The sequence below is a fragment of the Dendrobates tinctorius genome, unplaced genomic scaffold (assembly GCF_039654945.1).
Source record: "Dendrobates tinctorius isolate UK_male_01 unplaced genomic scaffold, ASM3965494v1 ptg000103l, whole genome shotgun sequence".
Taxonomy (NCBI): Eukaryota; Metazoa; Chordata; class Amphibia; order Anura; family Dendrobatidae; genus Dendrobates; species Dendrobates tinctorius.
The window spans coordinates 2473788-2489618 of NW_027361771.1; the positions used below are offsets into that span (position 1 = coordinate 2473788).

General features: G+C 41.2%; 1 protein-coding gene and 1 long non-coding RNA gene across 6 annotated transcripts in view; one reads left to right on the forward strand and one right to left on the reverse strand.

Moving 5' to 3' along the window:
• RECQL5 (RecQ like helicase 5) overlaps positions 1–15831 on the forward strand; it is a 163379-nt gene that overhangs the window by 50937 nt on the left and 96611 nt on the right. The window lies entirely within an intron of this gene.
• Positions 1932–7854, reverse strand: LOC141099873 (uncharacterized). The gene is made up of 2 exons (XR_012234557.1): positions 7308–7854; positions 1932–3344 (listed from the first exon to the last, which is right to left on the reverse strand). It is a non-coding gene; the product is annotated as an uncharacterized lncRNA (long non-coding RNA).

Consider the following 15831-nt stretch of genomic DNA (forward strand, 5'->3'; position numbering starts at 1 on the left):
ACCTAAGAGCCGGAATGATCTCTGTCCTATGTTCTGTATTGTGTGACCTATATTTAGTAGGTCATTGAGTGTATCTCATACAATAGTCATTTCAATGGACACTATTATTTCACTTTACATTGGGAAAGCTCTGAGCAAGTATATACCTGCCCGACAAACATAGCGCGGACTGTACGTGTCCAGCTCTAATAATGCTTTCTGTATCCACACCTAGGATGGGGAATTATAAGGGGAGACTCCCTTCCAGCTCTCATTCATTGAAGCTGGTTTGGCTGCATTATTAAGTGTGTACTATATATCAGGCTGATTGAGTCTGGGAACCAGATCTTGCACTCATGACCTAGCAAGAGAGTGTTTGGACCCGATTCTTTACTGCAGTTGTCTCTTTTTTGGACTATGACTGCAGACTGCTGGATCGTGACAGTGTACGGTGTACATAGTTTGCATACTTACGGTCATGTGCCATCTAGACGCTCTCTGCTTCTCTCAATATAAGTGACTTTTTGCTTTGTTTGAAAGTGTGTCTGTCACCAGTCTACCCAATATAAACTGCATACAGTGCTAAATAGATCTCTTGAGACCTGATGAGGCTGGCAAATTTACTTAGGAAATCTATGACAGTATAGCTTTATAATCTTGATATTCTATTGAAAATTTTATTGTTCTTTTGTAGCTGTAAACTTAAAGGGGACGTCCACTATTCAAACAGCCCCATTCCAGCGATGTCAGGGACATAATTCCACTTCCCTGCTGTTAGATACAGTACTGATATAGGTGGAATAGTTAAATGAATACGGTATATATTTTTTATGTTTTTCTGGGTGACTTCAGTATTTAAGAAGGAGCTGTCCAGTAGAGAATAATCCCCTTTAAAATGCTTATTTTCGTATCCAGTGGGAGAACGTTCAATTAGGGTTATACACCCATGGATTTTTTGTCATTGATTTTCAAAGTAAGTGCATCAGTCTAATCAGGTCTGAGATCTGCTTAGTTATGTATGCAGTTTGTATTGTGAAATCTGGTAGCAAATATGAATTCAATTAAATCAATGGTGAATTGCTATGAATGATTACAGTTGTGTGAGGGGTAAGTTTTCTCCTTGTGGAGAGTGACATATGTCATATATCACTCTCCACAAGGAGAAACCTTACCCTTTAGACCTCAGTCCAGAGCCTCTCACCTAGCCAGATCAGTTCTCATGCTTTGCACTGACGAGAGCCAATAGCCTGAAACACCGTGTCTGCAAATTGAGATTCTGATTTGGCTTTTATCCTGTCATATTACAAGACTCTTTAAAGGGTTGATTGTGACTTGTAGGATCGCTACTACCAACAGGTGGCGCTATAGAGTTCAAGTCCTCTTTTTCTCTGAAGAGGCAGTTTGCATATACAGTTGTGTGTACTTTTTATGGATTAAAAATTCTCCTTGCCATCATTTTTGTTGCGGGAAGGGCTCACTGCCTGGGTTTTGGAAGAATATTAGGAATCTTTTAAACATTAATCACACGGCTTGCTTTTGGTGGCTATTCCTCTTTTGTTTGATACAAATAGTTAAAGGAAAAAAGAAAGCATAGTTATCACTGGAATCTGCCCTCCGCTCCAGCGCTACCTCTGTGATGGCTTCTACCAGACTGACATCCTGACCACCAGTTACCGGACCCTGCACCCGATAACAAGCTGCAGGTGACAGGTAGTCACTGGTGGTTGTGACAGCAACACTTCCAGTCCGGCAGAGCCCGCCAAAGTGGTAGCACTGGAGCTGGGAGTAGTTTCCTGCGGTGGTAAGCATGTTTGCATTCTTTTTTTTTTCACCATGGTAGAGTCCTGTTCATAACATTAATGAAACAACAACAAAAAAACCCTTTAATCTCAAGTCTTTCACTAGTAGGGAAAAAAAACACAACACAGACCATAGTGACAAACATGCAAAGATTAATAGTTTTATACTTTTATTTATTATTAATTTTTGTATACTAAATTATAAAGTTTTAGATACACCTAAAATGTAGAACATAAAAATGTTGCCATTTGCATAATGTGTTTTGTATACATACATTCCTGAAACATTCTAGCACTTGGTGGGGTTGAGACAGACTGAAAGATTCTGAGTATCTAGCATCAGTCTATACAGAACATGTGCGCATCCAGACTGTGATGGAATTACCACCATCCTGCCTCCGACCACTGGTGGAGAAGCTACGGAAACAACGGAGAACTGCTGAGCCACCGTGTTTGCACTACTGCTATCGAACGATACATGGGTTATAGAAAATGGCAAGTTCCGGACGTCACGAGCACAGTGTATCTTGCTGTGCTATACGGATTCCCTTAGTCGCAGTCAATTTTTCGGGAGTTATGTAAATGGTGAAGCTCAACTTCTCTTCCTGTAGCTCCACCTCTGGTGGTCTAAGTCTGGATGGCGATATTCCCAGCTCCATCACAAAAGGTTTGAGTGAAAATAACTCTTTAAGGACATCCTAAATTTACAAAGTGAATAATACCAAATTGAACAATCCAAAGTACCACGTGATAATTTGCAAATCCTCTTCAAATGGGATTGTCTTCCTGGTCCTTTACGTCAGAACCATGTCCAACCCGTCCTTTCATACAGATTCATTAAATACGTTGTAGCTATTAACAGACATGTTATTTCTCAATTTAGTTCATTTTAGGTAATGTCCACTATTTGGTCAATAGTTTACTGTTTATCTGTAAGCCAAACCCAGGAGTGGGTGATAAATCCAGAAGTGGTGACGTGTTTCTATTATACTTTTCCTCTGATTGTCCCAATCCTGGTTTTGGCTTACAAATACTGAACATGTGAACGTGGCCTTATGCAAATACAAACAACACAGAATCATGTCCGACTGTCTCACCTATCGTTTCATTTTTGATTTATTACAGCAGGTCCATACCCAAAACCAGTCTTGAGAGTGTTTTTATTATTAAGGTGCTTTCCTCAGAGAGGGCTGATTTTCTCCATACCTCACCATTTTTCCTTTTTTTACTTAATCCAGTATTTGTTGCATTTCCTTTTTATTAGCCATTGCCCATCCCGAATACCCATTATGATTCTAATTGCTCACTGCTCTATTTTCTCATGTTTTACAAAGGTGTATACAAGTAATTCTTGGTGTTTAATCTTATCGATATGCTGATTTGCGTTTCTGGCAGTGACAGCAGCTGAACACAGAGGCAAACAATAGGAATATCAGGAACAGCAAACAAAAGGATCCGATCACCACAAGACCTCCTAACGCCCAGTCATCCCTTAGTATTCGATTCTTTATATTTTCCAAAATGGGAGCTGAAGGGTGTAAGACCTGAGCTGTGTCTTGTCCCATCCTGTAAAAGGAAAATATAGAGATTGTTAATTTTAAAAATGTTGTAGATATCTGCAAATTAATGTGTAATACCTCACTAGTGAGCAAGTCCATAATAATCAGTCACTATTTGAATACTACTAAGCAGATTATTAGTCCATAGGACACTAGGGTATTTCGGTCTCAGTACTCAAATGCACATTAATAATTAATAATGAATAGTATAAGAAACCAAGTCATATGTAACATATAGTTCAAACAAGAGGAGTGAGAACCCTGCTTGCAGGAGCTTGCTGTCTAAGGCACACTTCCTGATATTTCCGGTACCGGAGATGTCCGTGTGTCCATTTGTCACATCCATGTGCTATCTGTGTGTCAGTGTGTACCATCCGTGTGTGATCCTTGTGCTGTCCGTGTGGATACGTACCAGAGCCTAGTATTGATATAATTTGTTTCAGTTTTAACCCTATGACATTAAAAACGCACATGGACGGCATCCGTGTGCAGTACGTGTTTACACGGTCTCATTGACTTGTATGGGTCTGTGTGATCCGTGCAGCTGCACAAAATGGACATGTCTACGTGTGGGGCACATGTACACAAGGTCTGTGAAAAACACAGATATGTGCACAGATGAATGGGTCTACGTGTGTCCGTGTCTCCGGTATGTGTGAAAACTGTTACCACACTTAGCGGAGACACTAATGTGTGAAAACTGCCTAAGAAGGAATAGGGGTGAGGCATAAATAAATAAGTGCTTGTAGTGTAAGATCCTGACATCTTTTATAATAAGATTGCTGTGTACAGTGGCTTGAGAAAGTATTCAACGTGGAAACATACCCTTAGATGATTTCCTCTTGTGAACAGCAATCGTCTGACCGCAGATTCTCAACTGTATTAAGGTCTGGGCTTTGACTAGGCCACTCCAAAACATTTACACATTACCCCTTAAATCACTTTAATGTTGCTTTAGCAGTATGCTTTAGGGCATTGTATTGTTGGAAGGTGAATCTCCGTCCCAGTGTCAAATCACTGACCGTATAAAACAGGTTTTGCTCAAGAATATCCCTATATTTCGCACCATCCATCTTCCCCTTTACTCGTACCATTTTTCCTGTCCCTGCTGCTGAAAAACATCCCAATAGCATGATGCTGCCACCACGTTTCACTGTGGGGATGGTGTCCTTGGGGTGATGAGCTGTGTTGGTTTGGCAATAGACATAGCCTTTACCTTGGTAACCAAAAAGTTCAATTTTGGTCTCATCTGACCACAGCACCTTCTAACATACCTTTGGGGAGTCTCCCACATGTCTTTTGGCAAACTCAAAATGAGCCTTAAAATTTTTTGTGTAAGTAAAAGCTTTTTTTTCTGGCCACTTTTCCATTAACGGGTGTCTGCCCTTGTGGGATGCACTTATATAGTTTTGGAAAGCCCGCCTGATCTAATAGCATGGGTGTCATCAATTGGCTGTAAGCCAAACACTGTGCATCACATTTATCTTTGTGACTGACATCCTATGCAATATTTATCTGGTTGAATGATTAACACTACACAGCCACCCCCTCTTTGAATTGGTAGGTTCATGAGTGGCTGTCTGCATCAGTATTTTGCACCTGTGCTGCCCCTGCCTTTGTCATGGGGGTCTGCTGCATCCTGCTAAGTACATTGATAATCTGACCTGGTGTTGGTAAGGCTGTATTTTTTTTCTGTGATGATTTTTCACTCCTCCATAAAGACCACCACTATGGATTGTAAGACTTATTGTGGTAGTATGGGCAGATACTCCAATCTCTGATTGGGAGCTCTGCAGCTCCTTCAGGGTTACCTTTGGCCTCTCTGCTGTTTCTCTGATTAATGCCCTCCTTGGCCAGGCTGAGACCTTTGGTGGGCAGCCCTCTCTTGGCAGGTTTGTTGTGGTACCATGTTCTTTCCATTTAACGATAATGAATTTTATGGTGCGCCAGGGGATCATCAGAGACTGGGATTTTTTTTATAACCCAATCCGGACTTGTGTTTCTCAACAACTTTGTCCCTGACTTGTTTGGAGATCTCCTTGGTCTTCATGTTGTTAGGTTAGTGGTGCCTCTTGCTTACTGGTGTTGCAGCCTCTGTGGGCCTTTCAGAAATGGTGTGTATATACTGACAGACCATGTGACACTTAGATTGCACACAGGTGGACTTTCTTTCACTAAGCATGTGACTTATGAAGGTATTGTAGCTGCTTGCACCATAATTTTTTAGGGGCTTCATAGCAAAAGGGTGAATACATATTCATATGAAATTTTTTTATAATTTATTTTATCCCATAAATTTAATTTTTGCCTATATTTTTCTCGCTTCACTTTACCAACTTAGACTATTAAGTACTGATGCATCACACACAAATTGGATTACAAAATTATTTAAGCACAAGCTGTGATGTTAACAAATAGGTAAACAAGGGCCATCAGCAGCCAGTATCTGTGTATGTACAGATATGAAATGTCATGTAGTGTATGGGAATCTAGTGAAAGAGGGGAACAGAATGTGAAGAAAAATGTAAAATGGGAAAACTGAGAAAAGTTAGGAAAGTGAAGTGGTCGGCCTGTCTAAAATGGTGTGTTTTTGGGCACTCTTAAAAATGTGGTCGCTGTGAATTAACCTGATTTGTATGGGAGTGTGCATTCCAGACAGTTGGTGCAGCTTAACAGATTTTCTTGGAGATGGGAATGGTAGACCGATTTCAGGAATATCATGTCTGTTTGTGGAGCATTTTGGAGAACTTTTGTGGATAAAAGCAGTAAGGTAATTTTGTATTCAATAGCCTATGGGCAACCAGTGCAATTGCTGGCACAGGGTAGAATCCTCAGTGTTGTGGCTGGACAGAAATAGAAGTCTGGCTGCTGGATTCTGGTTGAATTGGGGAGGTGAGAGTTTAGTGAGGCGAAGAGAAATTTGAGAGTTACACTAATCAACAATTAAGAGAAATTATCTCCTGTCAGAAAAGGTCAAATTCTGGAGATTTTTCTGTGTTTTTAGTGACATGACCAAGTAAATGATTGGATGTAGTAGTGAAGGGCATGCTGTCTAGTAATTATGATAGTATAACACACGGAAATTGACATATCAAGTTTAGGGTATGTGCACACGTTGCGGATTTGGCAATGGATGTACAGTACCATGTAAACCTATGGAAAACAAAATCCACATGCTGCGGAAAATTCTGCGCGGAAAGGCAGCGGTTTATTTTCCGCAGCATGTCAATTCTTTGTGCGGAATCCGCAGCGTTTTTACACCTGCTCCATTATAGGAATCCACAGGTGTAAAAATGCAGGTGAAATCCGCAGCATGTCAATTCTTTGTGCGGAATCCTCAGCGTTTTTACACCTCTTCCATTATAGGAATCCGCAGGTGTAAAAATGCAGGTGAAATCCGCACAAAATCTGCAGAAAATCAGCACTAAATCCGCAGGTAAAACGCAGGTCATTTTACCACGTGGGAAAAATGCGCTGCCAAATCCGCAACGTGTGCACATACCCTAAGGCGGATGAATAGAGGGTGGAAACACAAGAAATTCAATTTTTAAAAGAGATCATGATAGCCTGGTGTTTTGTAATATTGTTCACTGATGTTAGCAGAAGTATATAATTGGGTATCATCAGCATAGAGTACTGAAAGCCAAATCTGCTGATGCTTTGTCTAATATGGGATGTGTAGAAAGAGCATGAAGGACCCCAACAGTAAGGGAAAAGAGAAGAGACGCCAGTTGTGCCATATTTGCAGCCATATATAAAGTATGTGTGAACAGTGCTGCCTTCCTGCAGACCTGTTTTAGTGATTTGCTAACCTACATATCTCTATGTGCAAATATCTTGTCTGGTTCTTAAAGTGGAAGGATAGATCTGTAGATATTGCAATGGCTATTTAAGGGTCACGGTACCCTTGTTACAGGGGCAAGGTTCACAATATGATCACATTGGCATACTTTGCACACAATGGTATTACCTTGTTCTCTGCTGAGTCGCCCCTGTGATGTCAAGCACTTGACATGAGTCTTCTCGCTTTTGTTCTGCAGACGTAAGCCTCTTTAATGGCCCTGCTTTTCCTCCTTGGACAGTTTTTTTTTCTCTTCCTCCTCCTCCCAGCTCTAGTTAATATTTTACTGCTGTGTCTGTTCTGCCTTCATAGAAAGCTGTATTAGGAAAAGGTCTGTTGATCAGTCAGGAACAACCAATCACCTGCAGAGATGGACTTTTGCTTTGCAATATAAAATCAGTTTCGGCAGTTGCTATTGGGTGATGCCAGGTGTCTGGTGCTTTGCTTGCAAATCCTGCCATTCTGTTATGAAGTGCTGCTGTCTCAGCATGAGAGCTGTGTTTGCGTGATGATGTATGTGCAACCATAGACATATCATCATAGGTTGTTTTTCTTCCCTCCACACCATTGCAATTGTATATTTGTAATACTTAAGCACTGGTGATTAACTCAATGCAGGGTGATTTATTTGGGCGTAGTATGACTTCATATTGCTGTTATTAATTCTATCATTATGTAACATACTTAAGTTTTAGAGAAATGTCACTCTAGTTCTAAACATTGTCGCCTTATGGCGGATAAAAGAGCATCTTTCCTAACTAAAAGCGATTGGGTAGTTTTTCTTAATCTAATATCATTATAATCATTTTTAATTACAATACTTCTCCTTTCCTGAGTGTTTTTTTTTACTTTTTTTGCCTTCTATCTCAGGATTTCTCAGCATATACAGTACATGAGAAAATAGTAAAAATATCTTAAAGTTAGTTTAAATACAACCTGAATAAGAAGACATGACAAATTATACTGTGTAGAGGGTAATGGTAATAATAATAATTTTATTTCTATAGTGCCAACATATTCCGCAGCACTTTACATTATAGAGGTGACTTGTACAGACAATAGACATTACAGCATACCAATAAACACATAGATCAAAACAGATACCAAGAAGAATGAGGGCCCTGCTCGCAAGCTTACAATCTATAAGGAAAAAGGGGAGACACAAAAGGTGGATGGTAACAAATGCTTTTATTGTTCGGACCAGCCATGGTGAAAGAATCAGGTGTTTCTGTGATGCTGCATGAACCAGTTAAGTCTAAATATGTATAAGTACAGACACAGAGGGCTATTAAATGCATAAAGCATGCGAGAACATGATGCGAGGAACCTGGTTATCCACACAGGGATATTTAGGTTAATGAGGCGGTAGGCCAGTGCAAACAAATGCGTTTTTAGGGCACGCTTAAAACTGTGGGGATTGGGGATTAATTGTATTAACCTTGGTATTGCATTCCAAAGAATTGGTGCAGCACGTGAAAAGTCTTGGAGACAGGAGTGGGAGGTTCTGATTATTGAGGATGTTAACCTCAGGTCATTAGCAGGACGGAGGGCACGGGTAGGGTGGTAGACTGAAACGAGGGAGATGTAGGGTGGTGCTGAGCCATGGAGTGCTTTGTGGGTGAGGGTAATAGGTTTATACTGAATTCTGGAGTGAATGGGTAACCAGTGTAAGGACTGGTACAAGGTAGAGGCATCGGTATGACGATTGGTGAGGAATATGATCCTGGCTGCATCATTCAGGACAGATTGAGGAGGGGAGAGTTTGGTAAGAGGGAGACCGATTAGTAGAGAGTTACGATAGTTCAAACGATACGATAGTTCCTCTCTGAAGAGACAATTTGCATAATTAGGATAGTTGCAAATGAGAATGAATAAGAGAAACAGTAAGAGTTTTTGCGGAGTTAAAAGTAAGAAAAAGTCAAATTCTAGAAATGTTTTTGAGGTGCAGATAAGAGCGAGCTAGTGATCGGATGTGGGGGGTGAATGAAAGCTCGGAATCAAGTATGACCCCAAGACAGCGGGCATGTTGCTGTGGAGTAATGGTGGAACCACACGTGGAAATGGCAATGTCGGGCATAGGTAGGTTAGTAGAGGGAGGAAACACGAGGAGTTCAGTTTTAGACAGGTTCAGTTTCAGATAGAGGGAGGAGATGATGTTAGAAACAGTGGTGTTTTCCAAAAAGGCAGGCGTGATATCAGAAGAAGTGTAGAATTGGGTGTCGTCAGCATAGAGATTCTACTGGAACCCAAATTTACTGATTGCTTTACCAATAGGGGCAGTATACAAAGAGAAGAGGGCCTAGAACCAATCCTTGAGGAACCCCAACAGTAAGGGGAAGATGAGAGGAGGAGGAGCCAGCAAAAGATAGAGTGAAAGAGATTGGAGGAGAACCAGGAGAGAACAGTGTCCTTGAGGCCGATGGAGCAGAGCATAGTGAGGAGGAGCTGATGATCCACAGTGTCGAATGCTGCGGAGAGTTCGAAGAGAATTAGCATGGAGTAGTGACCATTAGATTTAGCTGATAGAAGATCATTAGAGACTTTAGTGAAGGCAGTTTCAGTAGAGTGTAGAGAGCGGAAGCCAGATTGTAGAGGGTTGAGAAGAGAGTTATCTGAGAGATAGCGGATAAATTGGGCGTGGACCAGGTGTTCTAGGAGTTTAGAGATGAAGGGAAGATTAGAGACAGGTCTATAGTTAGCGGCACAGTTTTGGTCGAGGGATGGTTTTTAAGTAATGGCTGTATGATGGCATACTTAAATGAGGAAGGAAATATACCAGAAGAGAGTTAGGTGAGTGGTGACTGACAGCAGGGGAAAGGGACTGGAGGAGATGTGATGGAATGGGGTCACTAGTGCAAGTAGGGCGAGAAGATGCAAGGAACCTGATTACTTCTTCTGTTACTGGCTCAAAATCAGAGAATGAGCTAAATGCATTGGGGGAGGTTAGGACAGTGCATGGTATGAGGTGATTGGGAGATAATTTTCTTTCGGACATGGTCAATTTTTTCTTTGAAATAATTGGCCAGATCGTCAGCGTGGAGATCCATGGTTGGGTTGCACTCTTGGGTTGAGTAGGTAAGGAAAAGTGTCAAATAGACATTTCGGGTTATTGGATAGTGAGGTGATGAGCATGTTGAAATAGGTTTGTTTTGAGAGGTGAAGAGCAGTGTTGTATATTTTAAGCATAAACTTATAATGGATGAAATCTTCGAGTAAATTTGATTTTCTCCACAGACATTCGGCACCACCTGGAGCACCGCTGTAGGAAGCGTGTTTGCAGCGTGTGCCAGGGTTGTCGCTGTCTGTGCCTAGTTGTTCTATGTATAGGAGGTGCAGTTTCATCCAGGGCACTTTGAATTGTTTCATTGTAATGCTTCAGTGCAGAATCACGATATGAGAGGGAGGAGATAGAGCCACTGATTGCAAGTTCTTCATAAATTTCTGGGTGTTAAAGGCCTGTATGTCTCTAAAAGTGTGGAAAGTGGGGGTGACCTGCGCGGAATTAAACTGGTTAAACTGGCAACATCAAAGAATAGTGGCCACAGAGCTGATTTAAAATGTAGTTAATTTTTTAATTTTTTTGCGGCAGAGATATTAGCTTGTGAAATACTGTATTTTTTGGACTTTAAGATGCACCTAGGTTTTAGAGGAGGAAATTGGAAAAAGAAATTGAAGCAAAAAATGTGGTCAATTCTGTACTAACATCCCCTCTCCTAGTATATATGGTCCCCTCATCCCCATCCTGGTATGCATGACCCCTTCATCGCTAACCTGTTTTGCATGACCCTTTCATCCCTACTCTTGTGTGCATGGCCCTATCATCCCTAGACTGGTATGCATGGCCTCCTCATTCCTATCCTGGAATGCATGGTTCCCTCATCCCCATCCTGATATGCATGACCTCCTCATCCCTATCCTGGTATGCTTGACCCCCTCGTCCCCATCCTGATATGCATGACCTCCTCATTCCTGTCCTGGTATGCATGGCCTTGTCATCCCTATCCTGGTATGCCTGGCCTCCTCATCCCTATCCTGGTATGCACGGACACCTCATCCCTATCCTGATATACATGGTCCCCTCATCCCCATCCTGATATGCATGGCCCCCTCATCCCTATCCTGATATACATGGCCCCCTCATCCCCATCCTGGTATGCATGGCCCCCTCATCTCCATCCTGGTATGCATGGCCCCCTCATCCCTATCCTGATATACATGGTCCCCTCATTCCTATCCTGGTATGCATGGCCCCCATCCCTATCCTGGTATGCATGGCTCTTTCATCCACCTCGTGTATTTTTTTTCCCTGTATGATGCTGCCCAATCATAAGCTGGCAACAACATACAATGGAAGAAAGAACATGCCCCCACAAGAGGTTAGAGCAGGCTTTCTCCTGTGTGAGATATGTAATAACAGTCTGCTCTTCTCACTGTAGAGTGATTCCATGTTTTGGGAATAGAGCAGAGATTATGCCAGTTCTGTGTTTCTTCTGTTAAAAACTGTTCTTTATTAACCTTCACGCTAAATGAAAAACCTCTCAAACACATGTAAAATCGCAGTGAGAAGATGAGACTAAAGTGGAAAAGTTTAGCCATAAAGCCCTGCACCTTTTTTTGGTGAAAGCCCAGCAAAACGTATCAGCACAAAAACTCATGCCGACTGTCAAGCACCGTGGTGGAAGGGTCATCATTTGTGCATTACTTGCAGTCACCTGGGCACCTTACAGGCATTGTGATGACCATAAATTACTCCGTGTACCTAAGTATTTCAGAGTTATTTGTAAGTCGTCTAACCTAAAACTTATCTGAAACTGGGTCATACAACTGAACAGATAACAAGCTCCGCAGCAGATCTGCATCATAATGGCTGAAAAAGTAAGATGTCACTGCTGTTAACCTCTATACTGACGTTATCAGTCTCTCACAGCAGCATTTCAGGCAACAGGCGCCCATTGCTCCCCGCTCTGCGATTTCTCATTGCTTAATCACTCTCTCGTGATGGTTCTTCTCAGTCACTGCAGCCTGCAGTCAGTTAAGTGGACAGTCTGTGAAGGGCAGCCAAGAAAGCTTGTGCTGATCCCTGACTACTGATGCTGAGACTATTGTGATGATCTTATAGCTAACCATAGAGGGCAATACACAAGTACAATTAAAAGTGAAATATGACTAGGAAAGTAAAATAAATCCGATGTATTACAATAAGGCAAGCTTTTATTTGTTTGTTTTTTTAACATTTTTTATAGTTATTTTATAGAAACCACATGCAAACTTTTTTTTATTACATTTTACAATGTTAAACAATAATGCATATGGTAGTTCAGAATTATTTTCAAAACTTACATTGCATTTAACCCGAACTATGGCACAGTAGACCTTATTGGGAAAGCTAATAAAAATAGTTGTTTTCTTTTCAGCAGCTTAAATTAGAAAAAAAATAAGAGCTGGAGTATACTATTCTCTGCGCCTTTCGCCTGTACATTGTATTTTTTATATACGGCAATTTAATTTGCAATTTGATACCATTTGCAATTTGTACATAAGTGCATTCATATTTTTTTTTCTTGTGAGGCTAAGAACTTACAGGCAGGGTGTTGCTAACTACTGCCTTTTCTGCGCTGTGCCAATCTCTGCCGCCAAGGAGAGGTCAGGCACCATGATTCTGCTGCTTTATTTAACCACACGTCAACAGAGCAGCTCTTGCACTTCCGGCTTATACTGTCGACGGGAGTGTCACTGCTGATGTCATGTAGATTGACAGCCGGCTCCCGTTGATTTCAGGTCAATAGAGCAGTGTCTTCTTTTTTGCTCTGATCTCTTGACAGGGCGTCCCTGGAGATGTCATGTTGATTGACTGCCAGTTCCCGTTGACATTGCTTCAATAGAAGAGATTTTTTTTTTTTTTGCTCTGCTCTGTTGACTGGGTGTTTCTGGTAATGTCATGCTGATTGACAGCCGTCTCCCATTGCCTAACTGCAGGTAGTTAGCAACTATCTGACTGTAAGTTCTTAGCACCATAAGAAATATATGCAAAAGTCCCGGATAACCATTTTCAGTTTTGTGATCAGTCCCATGACATCTTTTAATGATGTAATTGTCATGGAAGATTGGAAATGAGCTGCATTATAAAACAGAACTTCCTTAGTGATTAAATAGCCCTACGACCTTGGTTTTCTATGGCTTTCAATCAGTGTCTTGACGTTATTGCCTGAAGTGCGGTTTAGGCAGTGAATTCACGTGTGTGAATTACTGATCTAATAATCATATTGCTTCAATACTTATACCTTTCTTACTATACCACTTTGTAAGATTTTAAATCTAAGGCCATTGTGTGCTGCCCCCAACCACCTTGTCATAGGCGTGATTCTTTGTATTTGGTGTCTGCTTACATGTATTTTCCATGTCAAGGAGAAGTGGCACCGAATACTAATGATGTAGTATGTAGCCAATCACTGAGACACCCTATATATAAGCATGATAGTAGCTGTTGGCCTCCAGTAAGAATAAATGAGGTTAACTGGTGGCCATATTTGTATGGAAGTAGTAAAACATTTGGCGATTCAGCACCTTACATATGCTACTAAGGAAGAAGCCATATGAATGCATTGTCTCTTCCTTTCTGGAATGCAAGAGGGAAGAATAAATCCCCTATCCTCCCCATAGTCCTGAAGTGGGACTGGCACCTGTCAGTCATTTATGGCGTATACTTTTGATATGCCATAAACGTCTCAGATTGAATTTTATTGCGGCCCTTGCGATAGAGTAGAAAGAATCATGAAATCATCATGCACCCGATGGAGTCATCTGTCGAGCAGTTTGTCACTTTCCTTCAGGTAGAATTTATTCTGTGCGTAGTACGGTCCTTCCTTACAACCAGTCCTTATAGCTTATAAATAAACACAGTCCAGTGATTTTCTTTGGCAATGCACATGTATCATATGTCCAGATGGGAAGGTAAGGCTCATAGATCATCCTTGTTGGCTATTAGACCTTAGGCTTTGGATCTACTCGGCGAGAACGGCTCTTCTTGTCACAACAGCAGAAGGAACAGATGATAATGATCATCAGTAGTACCATGCCTGGGGGAGAAACAGAGGTTCTAATTGGAACAGTGGCTTCATGGTATAGCGATTTATAGACCGAATGCATTGATAAAGGGCAGAGTAGAAAGTGTGCACATGCTCACCAATAAAGACCAGGATAATGGTGAAGGAAATTATCTCCACAGTGTCCGCCTCAGGTAACTGCTTTAATTTTATAAGAAGTCTGTCTGCTATATTCTGCATTTCTTCTTTTACACTCTGGTTACTCATTGTGACAACTGGAATGACTGCAGTCTGTGCCTGGAATTGAGGGCAGGGTTAGTAAATGTTAAAGGGCTTCTCTTGGTGTTCACACATTTCAGCATCAGTAAAATAACATAGTTTGGAAAAAAAACCATAAATTTATCATGTTCAACCTAGTAACCTGCAGTAGTGAGCGGCCATCATTTAATAGCCTGGTAACAAAGGCCAACCGTGCTTCCATGTGCACACAACGATCAGCAGTAGATTATTCAGTGTGAGTATGCTGCCACTATTCTCAGCAGCATATCACCAGGATGATACCCTGTTAAGAACAATCATTTTAATCAGCCTTACAAATCATTTCACTCAACATTTTGCTAGTTTGTCAGGCAATCTGCACTTTCTTATGTTCACTGTAACCAGCTAATGTAAATGCACGCTTAGACTAGACAGTCTTAAAATTGATTTATCAAAGTTGCAAAGAAAGGTTCCAGCACCAACAGTTGTAAAATCCTGATAGGCTCTATTATATATCCAAAAAGGTACCGTGTTTCCCCTTGCATACCAGCCTGTCTCTCCTTCAGTTCTTCTGGAGTCCCACAGTTAACGGATTTTTTTACATCATTATTACATGATTGTGACGTCACAAAAGGTCTTTAAGCAGTCTTATTCTCAGTATAGCAATGCTTTGGGACCCATAGTGCTGGCCATGGGTAATTGCCCAATTAGCTCCTTTCCCTTAACACCAGCCCTGACTCTGTAACTAATCTTATTTTTGGAGTTGGGCTTATATTTAAAACCTACTCCAAAAATCCTGTAATCCTGTAAAATTATCCTAGGGCTTATTTTCCACTAAGCACGGTACATCATCTGACATGTTTTGGATCGCTGATTTTTATTTGTAGATTTAACAAGTGCTTCATGTAGACTGGCGATTGACTTGGTCTTCAGGGGAGATGGTCTAGGATAAATTTGTGTTCCTTTCTGAACTGTTGAGTCCTCCCGTTGCGTCAGGAGCTTTGGCATCTTGCTTGTTGCCTCTGCAACTTAACCACCAAGTCTGTACCTCTTGTTATCGGCTGCCTGTTTTACAGTACAAGTAATTTATACAGCAATACATGCTTTAAAACGGCATTTTAATGGGAACTTGTCACCTCATATTGACATGTAGAGAAAATGTATAGTAGACATCTTTAAAGGGGTTTTCGAAAAACCCCTATCTCCAGGCTCAGCTTGGTTTTTGTGTTTTTTTGTTTAAAAGCAAAAAAAACCCTTTGCTTTACTCACCTTCCCCAAGTCCAGCCCTGAGACTATCACAGAGCAGGTGCATTTATACAGAGACTTGATTACACACAGGTCGATTATATTTA